The sequence below is a fragment of the Oncorhynchus tshawytscha genome, linkage group LG20 (assembly GCF_018296145.1).
Source record: "Oncorhynchus tshawytscha isolate Ot180627B linkage group LG20, Otsh_v2.0, whole genome shotgun sequence".
In the NCBI taxonomy this organism is placed as follows: Eukaryota; Metazoa; Chordata; class Actinopteri; order Salmoniformes; family Salmonidae; genus Oncorhynchus; species Oncorhynchus tshawytscha.
Genome location: NC_056448.1, coordinates 23,417,848 through 23,426,722, shown reverse-complemented (window position 1 = coordinate 23,426,722; position 8,875 = coordinate 23,417,848). Strand labels below are relative to the sequence as shown.

Sequence of the window (8,875 nt, the reverse complement as noted above, 5' to 3'; positions counted from 1 at the left end):
AAACACAAGAAATCCAACCTTACTAAACCTTACTCTTCAGGCCTACTCACTGGGGGGGGGTGACCCTGGGGTGACCCTGAGCCTACGAAGGCACTGGAACCGGGCCTTGAGCATCCCAGTGGTCATCTCTACCCTGGCTCGTGTCCTGCAGTGAGCCAAGTTATAACGTTGCTGAGAGCCGGGCTAAGGATCAGGGTAAGGGTAAGGGGTCAGCAAATAGGGCTGGCAGGGGTACCCTCTGTCACCAAGCAGGTAACCATCCAACTCTCCTATGATAATACGAGGATATAGTCGACATTTTCAGTTGCATTAGGAGGAAACAATTGGATATAGCTATATATATATATATAACTCACCACAGGCAAATCTAGCGCTCAGTGTATACACAAATGTGCAAGTCATGCACAAACCCAGGCCACTTTGCTTCCACGTGGCTGATGTGGGCTGCATCACATATGATCTTCACAGTGCAGAACAGTAATTAGCTGCAGTAGCTGTATTCTGATGTAACTTTCATTTGGAATGCCAAAGGCTACTATTTAAGCCTACCTGCACATTAATGCTGTGGAAAGACTTCCTATTCACATATTCTTCTTCATTTACTGAAGGAGCTGTGATAGGAATATGAATGCCATCTATGCAGCCAATCACACCTGGAAATCCTAAAATATATCAAATTAACTGATTAGTGCATCAAGTCTCAAAGCTTCATACTAAATTAATTAATTGTTGCTTAGACTGATACCTGCAATTCTGTGGAATTCTTGGAGTCTTGTGGGTCTGTGACTTGGGAACACCACAAAAGTGTACAGTAAACGTTTCAGTGTAAGAGTCACATTTCTGACAGCCCGACAGACGGTTGCCTTGGAAATATGCTCAGCGTCACCGTGGTTATATAGAAACCCCCCATGGCAAAAAAAACTAAGTGCAACACAAAGAATTTGTTCCGAACTGAGAGCATGTTCACGATGTGTCACATGAACAATATGAGGCCTGAGAAAATCGTTCAGATGAATGATCATTTGGGCAGAAAAACGGAAAAAACGGAAATGCTCAAACAGATAATCATCAGGGAATGAGAAAACATCCAAGCGGGGTCTAATCACCCTCTTCCCGACTGAGATTTCTGCTGAGTATTTGTACTTCAATATCAACTGGCTCTTCAAGAAAAGGACACACAATGTCTGAGTAGATGAAACCTTCTTCAGTAGATGACACCTCCTGTCTGACACCTCCTTCAGTCTGCAGGCTTCAGCTAAAGAGGAGGAAAACTCAGGGTTAGTTGAAGAAAACCTGCCAGTGAGCAGGTTAGCTCTTGCCATAGTAACTGACTCAGAGTTAAGCTGAACTGGCTTTGTGGAACCGAAAACCCAAAGTTTCCTTAAACTCTGAGTCAACTAACTCTAAACCCGCTTTCTGAAACAGGGCCCAGGACCTCCTCCTTGCGCCTTTTTATCTGCAAAACAAAACACAGTCCATTGCGTAACTCGACTTGACAGAATAGCTGTCTCGAAAAGTCTGAATGTGAACCAGAACTACATAGCAGATAGAAAAGGTATGTGGGGTTCGGATGAATATCCCTTAAGTGAATGATCAACCTTGCTACCAGGAACAAGTATTCTTCTTTTTCAGAAGTAAACAATAACATACTTATTAGATGAGAGATGGTCATCATTATTTACCAATTATTCCAGTTACTCATATACAATGTTACAGAGTAGTCTGATGATCCATGATGAGATGTGTGAGATTACTAGGTGTGTGTGTAATTTAAAATGTTCACTTACACAAGATTTGGCTTTGACATAAACATGATTCTCCATATCATTGCTGGACTTCATGTGGGTAGTCCCAGCCTTTCTCATCTCCTACTCACTAAAAAAGAAGAAGCGATTCAGATAGATTTTGCCTGCTGTATTTTCCTAGCAACACATGCCAATGATATTCGTTACATTCCTGGCAGATAAAGTGCATTTTATTCCAAGTGAGGCCAAGCAGGAATGTCACTGGGGTCTGTGTTGTAGCTAGCATCTTGCTAACTACCATTAACTAACGTTAGCTAACTACATAGCAGGGGCGGATCCAGGAGCATGGATTTTGTGGGCACAGTAGAGTGGAAAGCGGGAACAACAGGAACATCTGTTATGAGTGTGGGGATTTACTGCCGCTACCAAAGCTGCAGGAGACAGTACTCTGTTTTTAGCTGTGAGGAATGGAAGAGGAAAAGGAGGAAGAAGGCGTCGAAGAGAATGAGGAAAGCAGAGGTTGAATTTGATGAAGATTGCGGAAGAAAGGGAGATGGGGTGAAGAAGATTGGTGTCAAGTACAGAGTGAGCAGTATGCCAAGTTGAGTGTTGGAGGTGAAATGGAAGTGAGTGATGGCAAGATAAGTGAAGTGGAAGGTGTGGTGAATAGGTCGGAGCCCAAACCTGGCATCAATGATAAAGTAGAATCTGGTCTAGTAGGAGTGAGATTTTTGGAGAAAGTGGATCCTTACCTTTTGGCGGATCCATTTGTTGTTTCAGGCTTGATGGAAAAAGAGTTGAGTCAGTGAAAGTAACACGTAGCGGGTTTGTGATATGTGTGTGTTTCTTCCAACCAGAGGGAGCAGGTGCTCCATGTCATGCAACTCAGGGCAAGATCAGTTTAATGCTTTGCTCTTAGGAACAGGGCACCATTGAAAGGAGTGATTATTGGGGTAGCAGTAAATGTGAAGGTGGACCAGCTGAATGGGAAGATTCCCAGTGTTTGTGATGCTCAGTTGGTGCAATGTAGGCACCGCGGCGCGTGTGGTGAGACAGAGGAGTTGTTGTCTGTTGTTTTGAGTTTTGATGTTGATTCTTTGACTGACAAAGTGATGTTTAGATATTTCAGTTATCCAGTAGGAGTTTTTGTGCCAAACCCATTACATTGTTACAGGTATCAAGCTTATGGGCATGTGACAGCACTGTGTAGGAGGTTAGTTCCTAGGTGTGAGAAGTGTGCAGAAAATCATGATACAAAGGAATGTGTAGTATTGGGGAAATAATTGGTATGTGCTAATTGTAGTAGTGGACATGGTGCTGGAGATCAGAAGTGTCCGGTGTGAGAGAAGCAGTTTGAGGTGGCCAGAGTCAGAGTATTGCAGAAGGTGTTGTATGCTGAGGCATTAGTAGATCTGTGCCAGCACAGAGGGATACGCCAACAAGTGGTATATGCATCAGTAATGTTGGCTTCTTAGCGTTCATAGCAATTTAACGTAAATCACAGACAATAGATGTTGTGGTGTCAGACTTCAGAAGAGTTACAGGGTGTGTTGACTGGTGGTGTCCTGTCCTCCCAGGCCATTGGCATGGTGCAGGAGCAGATAGGGTCAAAGTAGTGGAATGGGGTAGTGGGTTTTTATTGAGTGTAGTGTTCTTTGGAAGTTTTTTTGTATTTCCTATAGTCCAGTTAGGGGCTACTGCAACATATTGGATGCCAACCACCATTGTTTTACAAACATACACCCTGTGCCATGTGTTTTTTACGGGTTATCAGTACCAGCTTCAAAGCATCATCATGTAATTGGAATGAGACTATATGCTGAAATATCTCTAATAGTAGCTATAGTTTATGTTCAAGATTTATTGTCAGTGAAATGCTTAACTCGCAAGCTCTACCGAACAGTCCAGAAATCAACATCAACATAGTATCAACATAGTATCATATATATATATATATATATATATATATATATATATATATATATATATATATATATATATATATATACCAGTCAAAACTCATTCAAGGGTTTTTCTTAATTTTTTACAATTTTCTATATTATAAAATAAAAGTGAAGACATCAAAGCTATGAAATAGAACATATGTAATCATGTAGTAACCAGAAAAGTGTTTAACAAATTTAAATATATTTTATATTTGAGATTCTTCAAAGTAGCCACCCTTTACCTTGACGACAGCTTTGCACACTCTTGGCATTCTCCCAACCAGCTTCATGTAGTAGTCACCTGGAATGCATTTCAATTATCAGGTGCGCCTTGTTAAACGTTAATTTGTGGAATTTCTTTCCTTCTTAATGCGTTTGAGCCAATCTGTTGTGTTATGACATGGTAGGGGTGGCATACAGAAGATAGCCTTATTTGGTAAAAGACCAAGTCCATATTATGACAAGAATAGCTCAAATAAGCAAAGAGAAATTACAGTCAATCCGGAAAATGTCAAGAACTTTGAAAGTTTTTTCAAGTGCAATCACAAAAACCATCAAGCACTATGATGAAACTGGCTCTCATGAGGACCGCCACAGGAATGGAAGACCTAGAGTTACCTCTGCTGTAGAGGATAAGTTCATTAGAGTTAACTGCACCTCAGATTGCAGCCCAAATAAATGCTTCACATAGTTCAAGTAACAGACACATCTCAACATCAACTATTTAGAGAATACTTAGTGAATCAGGCCTTCATTGTCGAATTGCTGCAATGAACCACTGCTAAAAGACACCAATAAAAAGAAGAAACTTGGTTGGGGTAAGAAACACGAGCAATGGACTTTAGACAGGTGGAGATCTGTGCTTTGGTCTGATGAGTGCTGTGTCTTTGTGAGATGCAGAGTAGGTGAACGGATGATCTCCGCATGCGTGGTTCACACCATGAAGCATGGAAGAGGAAGTGTGATGATGTGGGGATGCTTTACTGGTGACACTGTCTGTGATTTATTAAGAATTCAAGGCACACTTAACCAGCATGGCTACCACAGCATTCTGCAGTGATACGCCATCCCATTCGGTTTGCGCCTAGTGGGACTATCATTTGTTTCTCAACAGGACAATGACCCAACAAACACACTCAACATCTGTGTAAGGGCTATTTGAACAAGATGGATAGTGATGGAGTGCAGCATCAGATGACCTGGCCTCCACAATCACCTGACCTCAAATGATATTCCTAATTGAGATGGTTTGGGATGAGTTGGACTGCAGAGTGAAGGAAAAACATCCAACAAGTGCTCAGCATATGTGGGAACTCCTTCAAGACTGTTGTAAAAGCATTCCAGGTGAAGCTGGTTGAGAGAATGCAAAGAGTGTGAAAAGCTGTTAGGTAAAGGGTGGCTACTTTGAAGCATCTCAAATATAATATATATTTTGGTTTGTTTAACACTTTTATCGATACTAATCGAGTGTATGTAAACTGCTGACAAACTGGGAATGTTTCACATTCTTAAAATAAAGTGGTGATCCTACCTGACCTAAGACAGGGCATTTTTACTAGGATTAAATGTCAGGAATTGTGAAAACTGAGTTTAAATGTATTTGGCTATGTAAACTTCCCACTTCAACTGTATATATACACACACACACACACACACACACACACACACACACACACACACACACACACACACACACACACACACACACACACACACACACACACACACACACACACACACACACACACACACACACACACAGATTGTATAGAAAATTAGGAACACCTTCCTAATATTAAGTTGCACCCCCTTTTGCCCTCAGTATAGCCTCAAGTTGTCAGGGCATGGACTCTACAAGGTGTCGAAAGCATTCCACAGGGTTGCTGGACCACGTGGACGCCACTGTTTCCCACAGTTGTGTCAAGTTGGCTGGATATGCTTTGGGTAGTGGACCATTCTTGAGTCACAATGTAAAGTGTTGAGTGTGAAAAACCCAGCAGCATTGCAGTTTTTGACAGACTCAAACAAGTGTGACTGCCACCTACTACCATACCTTGTTCAAAGGCACTTAAATCTTTTGTCTTGCCCATTCACCCTCTGAGTGTCACACATACACAATCCATTTCTCAACAATTAAATATCCATCTTTAACCTGTCTCCTCCCCTTCACCTACACCGATTGAAGTGGATTTAACAGGTTACATAAATAAGTGATCATAGCTTTCACCTGGATTCACCTGGTCAGTCTGTCATGGAAAGAGCAGGTGTTCCTAATGTTTTGTACAATCAGTGTATATATAAATAAAACACGAGAAATAAGAAGCGAGAGGAATCTATATATAGGGTTAATGTGATATATGATTTAAATGTTCACTCATGTTAATATTCACCCATGTTAATCCAAGTCTCTCCTCCAGGGATCTCAGTCTATTCAGAATCTATTTCAGCATCATGTGACCTCACTGTGGAAATAATGAAAGTTCTAAATAAATAAATGAAGGTTCATGGTGGTTTCCATTACCCACTAGAGGGTGTTGAAATCGAGGAAACCAGGTGTCTTGCATTCCAGCAGAGTCACACAAACACAAAGATTGCATCTCCCAAATAGCCTAAATGCATACATTTTGGCATTACCAGTTTTAACATAAATTACACGGTATATTGCATGGGTGATTTGTTATTTGTAAAGGGGAAGTGTATTTCAAAGGGACAAAGAAACAGGTCTGATTCTGATATGCATAGGCCTACAGTATATCCATTTTTGTCTGTCCTTACCAACACTTATGACTGCCGTAGCAGTTGTTTTTGTGTGTGTGTTTTATTGTTTTTACAGAATCATTGGTCATTCCAGGAATTATTTTTTTTTGATAGGGAGTCAATGCTGAGACCAATGTCTCTTTTCCATATGAGCCCTGTTTAGCATAACATTACACATCAAAATGCAATATACACATTAAATTACACATCCATACACATTAAAATACATTTTATTATACAAGACAATACACGAAAGCAAAACACAATCATAAAAAACAGACACACTGAACATTCTTCCTTAATTGAAAATTAAAATGAAACAAATAACTTAGAAGGCATTTTTCAAAGAACCATAATGCAGAAATTATACATAAAAACACTAAAAATAAATCAGTAGGTTTGCAGAAATTCTGTAAATTCATCTTTATGGTATTTTCCATCTTGGTCAGTGAAGAGAACAAATGCAATGTGCAATTTGTATAAAGCATCCTAGGCCTATACCTGTAATCCTGAGAAGGCTGGTGAGAGGAGCTATAGGAGAAGATATCGGAGGACGGGCTCATTATAATGGCTGGAATGGAATCAATGGAATGGTACCAAACACATCAAACACATGGAAACAACGTGTTTGATTCCATTCCATCTATTCCATTCCATCCATTAAAATGAGCCTGTCCTACAGCTCCTCAGACCAGCCACCTCTGGTGAAATCAGCAGATATTATACATTCACATAAAAACTCCTGATTGTTTTCATCCAATTTGTTGCACCAGTGAGCCTTTGCGGGAATGTGGGAATTGGCAGGCATTAGCAAGAACCAGTGGGTGCAAATCTATTAACATTCAGACTGTGTTGCAGTGATGAGACCAAACCAGCTGCAGTCTCAAGAGGTGTGGACCATGACAACTCTTCTATTTCCAAACCAAGAGAGGAAGATACAATCTCAATGTGGCCCAATGTTATACTTTTTGCTCTGTTCTATGTGGTTGCCTCATAAAGTCTACAAAACAACATCTCATGCTAATATTAGTCCTAATACCATGCATGAACTCATTTGCTTTATGGTTTGCAAGAGGGGTCTTGGGTGGCAATGTTTCCTGAATTCAAATGCAGCCTGTCCCTTTCTAGAATGTGGGGAGGCCCAAGTTGATCTGTCACGGTTCTGTGCCAGATGACACTTCAGAGAAGCTTGAATGGAGGGGAAGTTGAGAATCAACAGGAATTGAAATAGGGAAATATGCTGCTGGGGACATCTATTCATGTGTAGACTGAATAGTGAATAGCATACACTAGGCTAATAATCTACTGTCAACAGTTACCTGTGCTGAAGATGTCTAAATCGGTCCACTAATACAGGACTAGTAAAGGCCCAGTGCACTACTTTAGTATAAAAAAATAAAACATTAAATGTATTTGAATGTTTACCAGCATTTGTAACTTGAGTCTGATAATTATCTGTACAAAGCAGTTCACCTGATAATACTGCAACTTATTTCTATGTGAAAACTGAAATGGTCAATTGATTCCTTTTTAGTAGACACTCTTATCCAATGCAACTTACTAGTGAGTGCATACATTTTCATACTGGTCCCCCGTGGGAATCAAACCCACAACCCTAGTATTGTAAGCGCCATGCTTTCCCAACTGAGCCACATCATCACATCACATTGCCACAAACCACTAGACTTCTCAATGTATTCAATTACTGTATTATGCATAGTTTTCTTCATGGTGATGGAAAGTCTAATGGTACAAATCTAGATGACCAGGCTATGTAAGATCCAGTAATGTATATTTACAATAAGTGGTTTGTAAGGATGGTAAATTAATACTGCACAAAAAGGGTTTGTTTTCCGTGTTATTTGATCAAGAAAAATATCTAATTTGATGTGGATGTTTTTTGTCTTTGCCCATAACTTTGAACTGTTTGATGTAAATATTTGAGGACATGGTTTTGTTATTTCTGGATTCCATTAGAATTACAATTGCAGAGAAAGGGACAGGGCTTAAAATTCCAACTATTGAATCCTGCAAGATACTGTCCTTAACTATACAACTATTGTACCTTTTTGACAAAGCAGATATGCTGAAAAAAAGTTTTGGCCCACGCTACAGACATTTATATCAGTCTGCTAATACAAGTAATAGAAGCGTGATGTATTGCTGTCTCCACCTTCTTACCCTTTGTGCTGTTGTCTGTGCCCAATAATGTTTGTACCATGTGTTGTGCTGCTGCCATGTTGTGCTGCTACCATGCTGTGTTTTCATGTGTTGCTGCCTTGCTATGTTGTTGTCTTTAGGTCTCTCTTTATGTAGTGTTGTTTTGTCTCTCTTGTTGTGATGTGTGTTTTGTCCTATTTTTCTTTATATATATATTTTTATCACAGGCCCTGTCCCTGCAGGAGGCCTTTTGCCTTTTGGTAGGCC

At 40.2% G+C, this 8,875-nt stretch overlaps 1 pseudogene; it reads right to left on the bottom strand.

Annotated features, from left to right (window-relative positions):
• Window positions 1-42: 42 nt before the first annotated feature.
• On the bottom strand, window positions 43-1,841 carry LOC112219948 (annotated as a pseudogene).
• Window positions 1,842-8,875: the final 7,034 nt, after the last annotated feature.